Source organism: Scyliorhinus torazame, chromosome 2 (genome assembly GCF_047496885.1).
Source record: "Scyliorhinus torazame isolate Kashiwa2021f chromosome 2, sScyTor2.1, whole genome shotgun sequence".
NCBI lineage: Eukaryota > Metazoa > Chordata > Chondrichthyes > Carcharhiniformes > Scyliorhinidae > Scyliorhinus > Scyliorhinus torazame.
In genome coordinates, this window is record NC_092708.1 from 45,811,368 (window position 1) to 45,827,268 (window position 15,901).

General features: G+C 45.9%; 1 pseudogene; it reads left to right on the forward strand.

Moving 5' to 3' along the window:
* Window positions 1-14,453: 14,453 nt before the first annotated feature.
* LOC140408088 (U2 spliceosomal RNA) lies at window positions 14,454-14,676 on the forward strand (annotated as a pseudogene).
* The last annotated feature ends 1,225 nt before the right edge of the window (window positions 14,677-15,901 follow it).

Sequence of the window (15,901 nt, forward strand, 5' to 3'; positions counted from 1 at the left end):
CTTTTGATTGTGAGTATTAATAACTAGTTGTTATTTGTTTGAATGTCCTACTTTTATTTTATAAGTGGATTTGAATTTTTAATTTACTTTGACGTAAATTTGTACTTTGTATCATACATAGATGGATTAGATTATCTTACATTTACACTCTGTAATATTTAAAACATTATTATAATGTAATTGAAGATTTTCTTTGTTCTTTGTTCTAATTCTTCCTTACAGGATTCTAAAGGCGGGATTTTATGATCCCACCAGCAGTGGTCAGAGCCTCAGGTGGGATGGGAAAATTTGGAGAGTGGCCAAATTTCCATTGACTATTGGTCACACTTGTGGGCTGGACAGAATGATCAGAAAATTGATCACTCAGTCTGTGTTTGGTCCCCTCTACCTCAGGCAATCTTGAGGAACAGCACCCCACCTTTTGATTATTCTCCTTGACCTCTTTGTAGTTTTCAACAAAGTTGATCACGCAATACTCTTTCAATGCCTTTTCTTACATTATCGATCTACCGTATCTTTGTCCCACTCTTATATACCCAATTAGAGGCAGGTTATCACGAGAAATGGCTTATCTTCCCATCCACTTACTGCTACCTCAATGATCCGCTAAGGATAAATCCTTTCTCCCAGCCCCCACCTCCTAGCTTCCACATCTAGAAGCTGTCCTTTGGCAACAACATCTAAATCTATGGGGTCAGTTTTCATATGTACACTCACGATATCTATTTCTACCTCTTCAGTACCACCCTCAACCTCTCCACAGATTCTATGCCAGAAGACATATGGGGCGGGATTCTCTTACCCCCGCCGGGTCGGAGAATCGCCGGGGGGGGGGTGGCGTGAATCCCGCCCCACTGCTCCGACGCTGGCTGCCGGATTCTCCGGCGCCAGTTTTTTGGCAGGGGCGGGGATCACGTCGCGCCGGTCGGGGGCCGTTGGCAGTGGACCCCCGGCGATTCTCCAGGCTCCAATGGGCTGAGCAATCGCCCGTTTTTGGCCGGTCCCGCCGGCGTGAAATACACAAGGTCTATACCGGCGGGACCTGGCTCTGCGGGGGCCTGCGGAGTCCTCGGGGAGGCGCGGGGGATTCCAGCCCCCGGCGGGGACCCCACGGTGGCCTGGCCTGCGATCGGGGCCCACCGATCTGGGTGCGGGCCTGTGCCGTGGGGGAACTCTTTCCCTCCGCCCCGGCCTCTGTAAAGCTCTGCCATGGCCGGCGCGGAGAAGAAACTCTGTGTGCATGCGCAGGGATCACGCCAGCGGTTCTGTACATGCGCCTGAACACGCTCGTGCTCCCGCGCATGTGGCAACTCGCGCTGGCCGGCAGAGGCCCTTCGGTGCCGGTTGGCGAGGCGGCGCCAGCCTAGCCCCTGGAAGTGCAGAGGATTCCGCAACTTCCGGGCGGTCCGACGCCGGAGTCGTTCACGCCACTCTTTGGCGCCGGTATGGCCCTCCTGCCGGTTGGGGGAGAATCCCGGCCCTTGGTCCTTATACTAAAATATGCTGTAAGCTCCTTCAGCTAAACATCAAATCTGGTGGGCGCAATTCTCCCATCAGGAGTCTAGGGGCGCGATTCTCCACTCCCACGCCGGTTGGGAGAATCGCCTGGGCCGCCAAAATGTCCGGGACGCTGGTCCGACGCCCTCCCGCGATTCTCCCAAGCGGCGGGAACGGCCCGGTCGAGTTCCGCGGGCCGCAGGCCGGAGAATCACCGGAGACACCCAAAATGGCGATTCTCCGGCATCCCCGCTATTCTGAGGCCCGGATGGGCTGAGCGGCCAGGCCAAAACGGCGGGTTCCCCCCCGGCGCCGTCCACACCTGGTCGCTGCAGTTGTGGGCGGTGCGTGAACGCTGGGAGGGCGGCCTGTGGGGGGGCGAGGGGGGATCCTGCACCGGGCTTCACCTGGAATGTGGGGTGGCCCGCGATCGGTGCCCACCGTTCGTCGGGCCATCCTCTCTGAAGGAGGACCTCCTTCCTTCCGCGGCCCCGCAAGATCCGTCCCCCATCTTCTTGCGGGGTGGACTTAGAGAGGACGGCAACCACGCATGCGCAGATGACGTCCATTATGCGGTGCCGGCCGCGTCATCTATGCGGCGCCGCTTTTACGCGGGCGACAAGGCCTGGCGCGAGTAGATGACGCTCCCCCGATACTGGCCTATTGTCAGGGCCTGAATCGGTCGGGACTGGGGCCGTTCCGCGCCGTCGTGAACCTCGACGGCGTTCACGACGGCGCGGCCACTTCGGCGTGGGAGTGGCGAATCCCGCCTTAAGTGCCTACACCGGAGTGAAAACCGGAGTGTTTCACTCCGGCGTCTAAGCCCGCTCCCAGTCCCCTATTCTCCCGCCCCCGGGGGGCTAGGAGCGGCATCGCGTCACTTACGCGTGCCGAGCCTTGGCGGCGAGTAAAAGTGGCACCGCATAAATGACGCGGCCGGCACCGCGTAAATGACGTCACACATGCATGCGCAGTTGCCGTCCTCCCCAAGACCGCCGCACAAGAAGATGTCAGATGGATCTTGCGGGGCGGCGGAGGAAAGGAGGTCCCCCTTCAGAGAGTCCAACCCGCCGATCGGTGGGCACCGATCGCGGGCCAGATCCCATTTGAGGCCCCCCCCAGTGCAGGAACCACCCTCTCCCCCCCTACAGGTCGCCCCCCCCCCCCCCCAATGTTCCTGCGCTGTTCCCGTCGGCAGCAACCAGTTGTGGACGGCGCCGGCTGGAACCCGTCGTGTTGGGCAGGCCGCTCGGCCCGTCCGGGCCGGAGAATCGCCGCTCGCCCGTTGCAAACGGCGAGCGGCGATTCTCTGAGCGGCCAGACGTGATTCTCGCCGCGGCAGTTTGGGAGGGTGGGAGAATCGCGTGCGGGTGTCGGGACGGCGTGGCGGGACACACGTGGTGCCCCGGCGATTCTCCCACCCGGCGTGGGGGGGGGAGAATTCCGCCCATTGTTCTTAACCATTTCACTGCTCTACTATCAAGTCCATATTCTTGTCACCGACTCTCCCCTTGGTCATCGCCTCACATTGACCAGACTGTTTGCTAACCTAAGGCGTCATTCTCCACCGGCGGGAGTCTCCGTTCTGCCGGCACCGGGGGGTTTCCCGACGGCGTGGGGCTGCCCCACAATGGGAAACCCCATTGACCGGCCGGTGTTACGGAGACTCCCGCCGGCCGGTCAGCGCAGAAACGTGGCGGGGCGGGTAGGAGAATTTCGCCCCTGGTGTCCTTTCTGACCCCAAGTTGAGCTTCTGACCTTATACTCTCTCCACCGCAAAATTGTACCTGTGCATTATCTCCAACACTATCCCTCAATTAAGTATTTGCCACCTCTAACACTATTATTCCAACACTATCCTGGTTAATTTCCTATCCTCTGCCTTTCATTGATCTCAGTTCATTCAAAACTCTGCTGCCCACATCCTATATTGCACCGAGCTACCCATCCTCAAACGTTTACATTGGCTCATCCTCCGTAACATTTCAAATGTGAGGTTCTCACCATTATGATTGAATCCTCTACCATTACTTGTCCCTGTAAACCCATTGTACGCTTCCAATTGCCATCATATCTTTCATTCCCCTGACACCAGCCATTTACCCCCTCCCTCCTTTCATCACACCATTGACAGCTGTGGCCTTAGCTGCCTCGGTCTCACTTTCTTGGGTTCTCTCTTTTACCCCCTCCATCTCTACATAGCCCTCTCTTCCATTAGTGGGCAGCACGGTAGCATAGTGGTTAGCACAATTGCTTCACAGCTCCAGGGTCCCAGGTTCGATTCCCGGCTTGGGTCGCTGTCTGTGCGGAGTCTGCACGTCCTCCCCGTGCGTGCGTGGGAGTCCTCCGGGTGCTCCGGTTTCCTCCCACAGTCCAAAGATGTGCGGGTTAGGTGGATTGGCCATGATAAATTGCCCTTAGTGTCCAAAATTGCCCTTAGTGTTGGGTGGGGTTACTGGGTTATGGGGATAGGGTGGGGGTATGGGCTTGGGTGGGGTGCTCTTTCCTAGAGCTGGTGCTGACTCGATGGGCCAAATAGCCTCCTTCTGCACTGTAAATTCTATGATTACGTCACTTTTTAAAACCAAGCTCTTTTGCCCTAAGATGGCCAATTATTTTTGTCTCTCCTTTGGCTCAAAGTTCATTTTCCTATGAAGCGCCTTGAGGTGATTTTTCCTGCAGTGATCATTTCTATCGTACAGTGGGACCTCTGTGATTTATCTTATAGGAAGGATTGTCCCAAGTGGACACTGGGAAGAAATGGATAACCAAGAACCCCTTAAGTTTTGGTTTTTACGTATGTTGCAGCAGTAAGATAATGAGAAGTACAATACAACTTTAATCAAAGCGATGCAATCCTTCTTTAGTTATGTGCTTGTATCAGGACAGGCATGTGGAGACTAGTGTTGTCAGATTGTGTGATCAGGTGACAACTCTTGCGTAGCTTTGTGTAAGAAAAATTCTCGTGGAGAATCGAGAAGTGGATCATTGACGTCTGGCTAATGGAGGATTTACCATTAGTGATCCTTTTCAGCTTTAGATTCTGAATTTGGGTACCTTCAACTTGTAAATTACAGTGATTTACTAAATTTCTTCATATATGCCCTTTACGAGTGCCTACCTCATATACACAGACATAATTAAGCATGTTTCTGAAGCCACTGATGTGCGGATTACTAGAATTGCTTACTTTAGCCGTGATATGTCATCTATCATCTTTATTACTCTGATTGTCACATTTCCTTTATGTAAGGGAGAATTAGCCCACTGCGTTCTCTTCAGAACACATGTACTACTAATATTTTAAAATAAATACCTTTTGCTGAAGATTCTGCAGAATGATGTGCTTTCCTCTGATTCACTAATGATTATTAGAAAGGAACACGAGAGAATACAAAATGTGGTGCTTCTACTATAGTTCATTTTTTAAAAATGCGTTCCCTGCCTGAACCACAGGATTCATAGAGAAGAAAAATCAGGCCTTGAATTCAGTTCTACGAAAACAATTGTTTGCCCAAGGTGTTCTGTGATAATGACTTGACAGCTATGTTTCCAGGCTGGGGGAAAAGTCTCATGGGGATAAGTGATCTCTTTAAATTCCCTTCACCAAATGTTCCATTTTAATCACCTCTCTCTAAAAAGACACTGAACTGAACCCAAATGTGTTTACTGAGGCTGCTTATTGACACAGGAAGTATTGATATCTTAGCTCATAGACATTGTCAGGTGATGCAGCTTTTAAAATATTAGCTATATCGACACGTGAAATGTCTGATATTGAACTGCACAACTGTCTGAGGAAAGAACTAAAGCCTATTAATGTGCTTTGAGAACAATGGGAGGGTGCCAAAGAGGAGCAGATGCCATGTCGAATTCTGCGTTAGTTCTGGCACAGAGCTTCTTTGTCGTGTTCTGGCCTATCCGATCCATTCCAAAGTCCCGGGCAGTTCCATTCTCCCTGGCATACATTTCAACCTCGGGAAATGAATTAAAACACGTACTGAAGTGTGCGCTTATCAAATAGCTGTAACAGTGCTCATGATGACCGCACATTCTATTATTTAATTTGCTTGCGTGTAACCAATGATTAATAATTTTGCTGCTTGATAGCGACTGTGTAGCAGCTGCTCCAGGCTGTTACACAGTACATGAGGAGTCGGAATTAATATCATGAGAACCTTTGTCATTGGAGGTCCGATAGTGTAAAGGCTTCAGAAACACCCAACCCCCCCCCCCCCTCAGCACCCCCCATCTCCATCGAGGGGAGTCCGTTCCTGCTGATTTCCATAAGAGATGTAGTATCTGATGCATGACAGACCCCAGAGCACTAAACAAATGGCGGCAGTTATTCACTGCGCTAACGGGTACTCATTTATAAAGCAGTTCTTTGGTCTAATTTATTCCCATTCGTCTCTGTGTAACTTATGATAATTTTATACTCCATTATTAAAGCCCACTGAAAATGTGGTCCTGCGCTTCACACTGCTGCACTTTCTAATAGAGGCGAAAATGCAGCTGCACAGCTGATTCTGTTCAACTTAAAGATAGTGATAGGTTAATAAAATATTGATGAAGGGCTATGTCCCTTTGGGGCTTCCTCTTTGTAACAATGTTACTCAGCTGCTCGCATTGTGAGTTTATACAAAAACAGTTCCAGAAAATTAAATGCACATCTGACGATTACATTAGTCCTAAATTTTCTCTTGTTCCAGACCAAATCCTTTCATTGCTAACTGACAAGAACAGCTTCTCATCAGTCAGCATCCTTTGACGGTGGTTGTCAACCAAACAACGGCTTCCATTTTTAAGTAACATTCAAGACCAGTTCAGCATGATGATATGCTTATATAATTCCAATAATGGAGCAATAAATAAAAAGGGGTGCGGTTGATGATTTAGCTTCTGCATGGTGCTGAGGGGAGCTATGCTGTTTTCCAGATGAGACCTGCCTGCCCTTTCAACTGGACATGCAGGATCCCATTCTCCCCAGTGTCCCGACGAATACTTACCCCTCACCGAACACCTAGAACAGATTATCCGGTAATTTATTTTATTGCTTGCTGTGCCTAAATTCTCCATACTAAACTACACATCAAAAGTGTTTCCTTAGCTGTAAAGCACGTCGGGTATCCTGAGATCTTGAAAGACGTGGTATGATATGGAAGTCTATTTTATTTAGGATTTTGTTTTAATAACATTTATAAATATTTGAAGCTGAAGACAAATTGCCAACTAACAAGCTGACTCATTAGTCTTACTAGATTTCCAGGAAATAGGGACACATGCCCATGCTGTACGGCTGGGGAATGCCAGTGCGCACTCATCTCTACACTGGGAGGGATGAGAGACAGAGACATGACTGCAGAGGCAGATGCTAAACCACCAGCCAGGCTCCCGTCTATGGAAACAGATGAGCAATTAGATCCACCGATGGGGATCAGGGCTATCCCGTGTCCTATTAGACCAACAATAATCAGTTTTGCTTCCTCACTGACAAGACTAGCATGTTAAAAATGACAAAATAAATGTAATGAGACATATAGATTTGTCATTGGGACCCAGGGGATTAAACCAGCTGTTTCCATGCAATGATAATGGGAGACAATAGCAAGATATGCAAAAATAGCCCTGCACAGATGCCTTTGGATTTATTTAATTTATTTGCAAGATTTCATTTTTCGTCTAAAAATGAGACAGAATTTTGAATCAGTTCAGTTTAGGTCTCACATCTAGTTTGATGCTCAACTCTGTTAATTGGGTTGAATGTTTTGTTTTAAATAATCCCTCAGGTTTGCTGATGAACCTTTACCACTTTAAATAAAAATTGTTATTTTCCATTTTGCATTTTTAGACCCTTTCCAGTCTCATTATCAGTTTGACTTGCCGTCTGCTGAAAGTTCAAACAACACTTTGGATTCTAAGTACATAGCCCTTCAGTGCATGACTGACGGAGTGCTGTACTTTTGGTGATAACATCTTTTAAATCAATGTCCTAACTGCTGTTTGGTCAGACGTAGCTAAAAAAAAGAAAATCCCATGACAGTTTTGCAAGGAAGAGCAAGACATTCTCCTGGAGTATTGGGAATATTGATCCCTCGACTAAAACTATCAACATAGCTTAACTAGACATCACTCATTTTATTTTCGTTTGCCGCTTGTTCGTCTACACATTGGCTGACATTCTGATTTTACGATCAATAAATTTCCTCATCAGCTAACCTCAAACAAGTGGAGCCAGGAAACAGTATGCAGAGTAGATGTACACTCGGAGTTTGGGCGGATGGCAACCTTAGTGTCATGTGAGAGTACCTTTAAGAAATGGGTGTTTAAGAAATGTACATTTAAGAAATGGGTGTTTATCAGTGATGTCAGAGTGTGGGTGGAGCTGGGCTGTCTGTCAGCTTTTTACTTTCATTTTAGGCTGTTTGCTACAGGGTGTGTTTTAGTTTCGTTTTCAGTGTTGGAGCTGAAGCCAGACAGAGCAAGTGTACTGTTGATCTCTCTGCCATGAAAAGACTATCTCTTGATCATTTGGTGAATTCAGAATTATAAATGTTCTCAGTAGTGAATGTAAACCCACTGTGCTTCTGTTCAAAGGTGTTTCTTTTGTCTTCTGGATGTTGCTTGGGAAGTTATTAAGAATTACTTAGTGTTGTATTCTTTGTGGGTTGTATTTGAATTGATGGTTGCTAAGATGTTCACTGTATGTTTTAAAAAGATTAACTTGAGTTCATAGAATAAACATTGTTTTGCTTTAAAAAATACTTTTCCATTTCTGCTGTACCACACCTGTAGAGTGGGCAGTGTGCTCCCCATACCACAATCTATTAAAAGTTGTGGGTCAGGTGAACTCCATGCTACACTTTGGGGTTCTCTAAACCCTGGCCCATAACATTAGTGACTGAGTTCTATAACCTACAGCTCCCTGTTTGCATTTCCACCCAGAGGATTTGGCATAAAATAAAACTAGACCGATGTTTTAAGTATAAAAGCTCATGCAGACCCCTACTGTGAAAGAAGACAATTTCAATAATGAACTGTGCTGATTAATCAAATGGACCCATTAGTCATTTTTTAAATAAAGTTTCTAATCACCATGTTTTTTTCAATTTGAAACACGGCCTATATAGGCTAAGAACAAATCTACCTTGGCTTTAACCTTGTCATATTTAGAGTGATGAATCAGAGATATGCTAGTGTGGGCTAACAGCAATGAGGCGCTTTGAGCAATGAATCAATTGCACTCACAGCTGATTGTGGATTTAATTTTTCAGTCGAGTTAATTATCAACCTTATACATTATGAGATAGCCACAGTCAGAGATGAGGGTTGAAAGATTAAAGATGCTTGTTGTAATTAGTTTGTCAGTTTCCACAGTGACAGAAGATAATTGGTGCACGACCATTTAGGGCCACATATTAAAAAGAAGTCATCATAGCAGGACCTTTTGAGCACTGAACCTGTTTTGGTATGATTTCCATTCAGGGAACAAATGTCCACTGAAATATCACATTGGCCAATTTCTTCACTGAATGTTCAAGCAGTGGAAGGTAACTAGGGAATGCGCTCAGACAATTCAGCACAACAATTTGATGTACCGAATGTCAAGACAAGATAGGTGGTATTTTTCATGTTCACCAGACAGAGCTTGACTTTGATTACAAATGGGAGCATAGGATGGATAAGGGAGATGACACTGAGATTGTGGAATGATAAATGCAAAGTTATCTGTGTGATATTAGTATTTGCAGACCCGCTGGGCCAAATGACCTCCTTCTGCATTGTAAATTCTATGATTCCATTGTAACTATTGTAACCTTTATTTCATTTGGGGCGGGACGGTGCCACAGTGTCTCACAGCGTCAACGACTCGTGTTCAATTATGGCCTTGGGTGACTGTCTGTGTGGAGTTTACACTTTTTCCCCCTGTGTGCAGGGTTTCCTCTGGGTGCCCTGGTTTCCTCCCACAGCCCAAAGAAGTGCAGGTTAGGTGGATTGGCTATGCTAAAATTTTCCCTCAGTGTCCAGGGATGTGAAGGTTAGGTGGGGTTATGGGAATAGGGCGGGGTAGTGGGCCTGGGTGGGGTGCTCTTTTGGAGGGTCAGTGCAGACTAGATGGGCTGAGTGGGCTCCTTCTGCACTATAGGGATTCTTTGAAAGGGAATGGAGTATAAAAATAGGAAAGTCCTGCTAAAACGATAAAAGGCACTAGTTAGACACCTGGAATACATTGAACAGTTTTTGTCCCCTCATTTAAGGAAGGATATACTGACACTGGAGGCAGTCCAGAGAAGGTTCACTAGGTTTTTCCTGGTATGGAGGAATTTTTCTATGAGGAGCGGTTGAGTAGGTTTGGCCTTTACTCATGAATGAAAAAATGAAAATGCAATGAAAATTGCTTATTGTCACGAGTAGGCTTCAATGAAGTTACTGTGAAAAGCACTTTGGCGCCACATTCCGGCGCCTGTTCGGGGAGGCTGGTACGGGAATCGAACCATGCTGCTGGCCTGCCTTGGTCTGCTTTAAAAGCCAGCGATTTAGCCTAGTGTGCTAAACCAGCCCCTAATTGAAGTTGTGGAGACATACAGGATTCTTAGGAGGCTTGACAGGGTAGATGTTGGAAAGGTGTTTCTTCTTGTGGGAGAGTCTAGGACCAGAAGGCATAATCAAAGAGTAAAGGGTTGCCTATTTAAAACAGAGATGAGGAGGAATTTCTTCTCTCAGAGGGTAATGAATCCGTGGAATTCTTTACCGCAGAGAGCTGTAGAAGTTGGGTTGTTAAGTATGTTCAAGGCTGAGATAGACAGATTTTGAATCAAGAAGGGAATCAAGGGTTATGGGAATAAGGCAGTAAAGTGGAGTTGAGGATTATATCAGATCAGTTATAATTGCATTGAATGGCAGAGCAGACTCGATGGGGCGAGTGGCCTACTTCTGCTGCTAGGTCTTGTGGTCTTTTCCGTTGAGTTAATGGAATTATATCCCTCTTCCCCGACCTCAATCCCATCCAACATCCCCAATCACCACCCTCCTCCATCCACCTGGGATTGCATGGTTCAAACGTGCCCTTATAATATGCCAATTCCCTAAGAAGGGTGTCTATAAACTGCAATAGCTGCCACCCTCTGTCCAGAGGTTATAGCTGGAATGCTCCCCTCACCCCATCACCAAGGATTTAATAACCCTTGCGAGAGAAAGGATCACGGACCTTCTTAGTCCTCTTCATCTATGCTGCCTATCTGACAATCCAGCCCAGCTCCAACCAACGTCCAACCTCTAAACACAAAACGTTAGCAGCAACTTCTGCTGGCACCTCCCAACACAGATTCCTGGTTGGTATTCCAGAGGAAGGTGACGGGAGCCACCATTATGCCTCCCCAGACCAATTTCCATGCAATTGAAATACCTGTAGAAGTTGTTGGAGCAGAGTTTCTGCCCCTTTCCTTTCTTCTACCTACAAACATTGCATCCGCTAGGCCATTGGAATGGAGTGCAAGGGACAATACGGTTACAGCCTATCAAATGTAATGTGTATATTGTTTTGCATTAAACACTTGTTTGTTAAAACCAAGCAGTACAATTTTACCTCAGAAATATTTCACGAGCTCAGTGAATTTCCTTTCACCAAGAATCTTGAAGGACCTTGGCCTAGATTTCATTCCCCTGTCACATGAGCAGAGTTGGAAGAATTCAAAGTTCTGTGAACACATCGAAAATGTCTGACTAAATGTCAGATTTTCATCCCCCACCCTCCCGAATGTGTGTAGAGGACACTGAGTGCAACTTTCACATCCCTGAACCTTACCCACCCCCCTAATACACACTTCAATGCCCTGCCCATGTCAAGCTCTGCTGCCATCCACTCTCCACTGCCACTCATAATCTCCATACCACCCAAAGCCCCTAACCACCACATTTTGCCATTATACCTACCATGCCAACTAACTCAGTACCACAATGGGCAGACCTCAGGACCCATGCTGTGCTTAAATAAAATAGCGTTCAAAGTGCCTATTAAAGACTTTATTTAAAAGTAAATCACTCTCATTAATAAAACCCATTTACGACATCTCCCATTTTGCTGTCCGTCTTGGAAATAATCCAGGCCATTGTCTGGGGAGCCTGTGGATGTGGCTTATTTGGATTAGAGGTTTACAGCATGGAAACAGGCCCTTCGGCCCAACTTGTCCATGCTGCCCAGTTTTTACCACTAAGCTAGTCTCAATTGCCCGCATTTGGCCCATATCCTTCTATACGAGATAGCATAAGAGATTAGCGTGTAAAATTAAAGTGCATGGGATTGGGGGTAGTGTCTTGAAATGGATAGAAAACTGGCTGGCAGACAGGAAACAAAGCATAGGGATAAATAAGTCTTTTTCCGAATGATTGGCGGTGACTACTGGGGTGCTGCAGGGATCAGTGCTATGACCCCAGATATTCAAATAATGTATTAATGGTTTAGTTGAAGGAACTAAATGTAATATCTCCAAATTTGCAGCTGCGAGCTGTGAGGAGGATGCAGAGCTGCTCCAGTGTGATTTGGACATGCTGAGTGAATGAGTGGGCAAATGCTTGGCAGATGGTGTATAATGTGGATAAATGCGAGGTTATCCACTTTGGTCTCAAAAACAGGAAGGGTATAAATTAAGAGAGCGGAATGTGCAACGAGACTTGGGTGTCCTCATACACCAGTCACTGAAAGTAAGCATGGAGGTGCAGCAAGCGGTAAAGAAGGCAAATTGTGTGTTGGCTTTCATAACAAGATGATTTGACGACCAGAGCAGGAATGTCTTGCTGTGACTGTACAGGGCCTTGGTGAGGCCACACCTGAAATATTATGTGCAGTTTTGGTCTCCTTATCTGAGGAAGGGTGTTCTTTCTATTGAGAGAGCGCACAGGTTGATTCCTGGGATGGCAGGACAGACATTTGAGGAGAGATTGAGTCCTTTAGGATTATATTCACTGGAGTTCAGAAGAATGGGCAGGGGATCTCATAGAAACCTATACAATTCGAACAGTAGTAGACAGGGTAGATGCAAGAAGGATGTTCCCGATGGCGGGGGGTGTACAGAACTAGGGGCCATAAAGATAAGCCTTTTAGGACTGAGATGAGGAGAAATTTCTTCACCCAGAGAATGGTAAGCTTGTGGAATTTGTTATCACAGGAAAAAGTTGAGGCCAAAATATTGTATGTTTTCAAGAAGGAGTTAGACTTAACTCTTGGGCTAAAGGGGTCAAAGGATATGGGGGGGAAGCGTGAAGGGGTTACTGAGTTGGAGGATCAGCCATATCATATTGAATGGTGGAGAAGGCTCAAAGGCCGAATGGCCCACACCTGCTCCTATTTGCTATGTTCCTACATCAACATCAAAATCTTGGAAGTTACCATTGACTAGAACCTGAACTGGACTAGCCATATGAATACTATGGCTAAAAGAGCAGATCAGAGGCTTGGAATCCTGTGGCAAGTAACTCACTCACCTGAGGAAGGAGCAGTGCTCCGAAAGCTAGTGATTTGAGACAAACCTGTTGGACTTTAACCTGGTGTTGTAAGACTTCTTACTGTGCTTAACCCAGTCCAATGGCGGCATCTCCACATCATAGAAATATATCGCCATTGCTTCAATCTGTGCACAACAAGATCTCACAAACCAATGAGATACATGTCCCACTCACCTCTTTTTTTTGATGGCTTTGGTTAAGACCGAAATGTTTATCAAGATGCTGGAAGAATTCCCCTGCTCTTCTTCAAAAAGTGCCTAGAGATCTGTTATGAGGTGATGGCTGGTATAACATCTTACTTGAAAGATGGCACCTCTGACAATGCAGCACTCCCTCAGTACTGTACTGAAGTGCCAGCCTAGATTATGGGCTCATGCTTTGGAGCGGGCCTTAAATATTCTAACCTACTGATGCAGGGGCATGAGTATTGACAATAAACTAAGGCTTCCACTTCCCTAGCGACTAGTCATTCTTAAAATTCTGCCTTTGTTCAAAGTTGAATTGTTTTGTAGTTTGGGATATTTTATTACATTAAAGGCACTATAAAATTGCAGTTGTCATTGCTACTACTACATATATTCAAAGGTAGAATTTTTAACGGTTATATGGATTAATGGTTTGAAACACATAGGGTCATTGTCAGGAAGCACCTTATCAAGAGTACTGGAAATCCAATAAACCATTTTATAGAGATTATGCTCATTACAATTTTATAGATGAATAACAGAGATGAATATTTCCTGACATGTATATTTTGAAAGGAAACCAATATTATACAAGTGTGGGTAACCAATGACACTTTATTACACCTAAAAATCAATTCGTACTGAGGCTTTACAGCTTGAATTTACAGACATGTAGATGGATAATCTAACACTCGCGAGGATGTCACCAAACAAGTACTCTCCTTTTATTTTGTTTTCCGCCAAACCCTCCTCCTTCTGAACTTCTGACCCTTGCAGGGTCAAAGGTTGAAAGCAGCTACAATAGGCAGCATGCTCGGTACTTGATGGGAATATGCTCTTCAGTAGAAGAAAGGTTAATATCACCACTTATAATCCTTCAGTTAATAGTTCATTTTGGTTCATTCTTTACATCAGAAGTATTAAATCCAATGCTTTATAAAGACACTAAGGGCCAAATCTGATAGCCCCCATGAAAATGAGTGTGGGGAGCATAAAGCATAGCAAAGTCGTTCTTAATTATGGAATGCATGAAGCATACGGACTTTCTGCTGCTGGCACATTTGAATGATCTATACAGCTGGTCAGTGTTAACCATGGTCTTCATTGGCTGAACGCTTCAGCAATTCTTAAAGCTGACCTGTGCTGCATAAAGCTAGCCCACACCACTTAAAAGGGAGGTGCATTGTGGCTGGAATAGGTGCTGTAAGTCGTGGTTGAAGAGTATAACATTGGAAAGAATGAGGAAAGGCACAGTGGGGACCCAGAACTATCGCTTCTCGGCCTTTTGGCTAAGATCAAGCGTAGGATCAAGCCCAAGATCATGTGTAAAGCCTGTTCTTGTCAGCTTGGATCTAAGGTGTCTCTTGTGGGGACCATGAATTGGATTGAATTTAAATTGTTTTTTGGGGCAAGCAAGGAGATGGATTAAGGTTTTGCCCTGTCCACGCTGTACATTGGCTTTGTCACTTTTGAAAAGAAGTGGGTTCTCTGTTTTTTCTGGAAGTTTTATGCAGGAGGAGAGATGTCCTGTGTTCACAAGGGGGAAGGAGATCCTCCAGACAGATGGTTAGAAGGCAATGAGAGCAAATAGCCATGAAGATCAATATCAGGAGTCTAGCCCCGAATGCAGTGTCACAAGAAGTTCAATGACCTCACACGACTGGTTAAGTTCAGTGAATGCAACTTCAAATGCCGTATCCTACCAGTAAATCTCAGCCACAACTAAAATCATCACCCCTCCACACTCATCTACCAATAATCTCTATCTATCTATCAAGCCTCCTACCTAACCTTCACATGCTTCACTTCACCCTCACACACTTAGCACTGAGCAAATATCACACTTACATCTCACGGGTTGCACAATACCAGCTATTCAACCATAGCAGCCACATCAGCTGAATAAATTACATGTCTCTGATTGGCACATTTCCCTCAATCTTATTGGAGAAGATGATATGTAACTATAGGCAGCAGAAGTTAACTGATGGGAGAGAGGTGCGCAGACAGGGGTTTTCTAGGGCATCTCCTTCCTACATCTTCCTCCTCTTTCTTCTCTTCCAAGTTTCCCTTCTATTCATCCTCATGTTCCTTATCTGTTCATTGTATAGCTGTTCGCAAGGATTATCCTCTTATGGCAGCGAGATTGTGCAGTATGTAGCAGGCCACCATGAATGTTGACACCCACTCGTCAAGTTCTGCAAGGCTCCTCTAGAATGGTGAAGCTTCATAAGTGTTGTTATAACAGACCAATGTTCTGCTATAATGCATTTTGTGTGGTAGCACGGCTTTCACTATGTAGACGCTGCACATATGGGCGTTGGTTGTGCATCAATCCATCATCAGCCACAGCATTACTGGACATTGATCTACATGATTTGCTGCCAATTGCCACACTCCATTTGGAAGATGAGGGAGTGGAACCTGTTTCAGTTCCAGCATAGGGCCGAGTTGACAGGTGGCGACCTGCAAAGCATGCAGCCAGTGGTACTTTGTACCATGGAGAAGTTGGCAATCCTAGAGGATCTGCATGTTTGTTCTGCCTGCTTGCCTGTGGCTGAAGAGAATGAAATGTAGTTAGCTCTCTTTGAACAGTGAGTGTCAATGACCTTCCTTAAGCAACAATGAATGGTAAACTTTGAGATGGTGCAAATAACTTTAGCTCTAGCCTGGAAGAATCCATATGCATAAAGGTTTATCGCCATGGTCACCTTTAT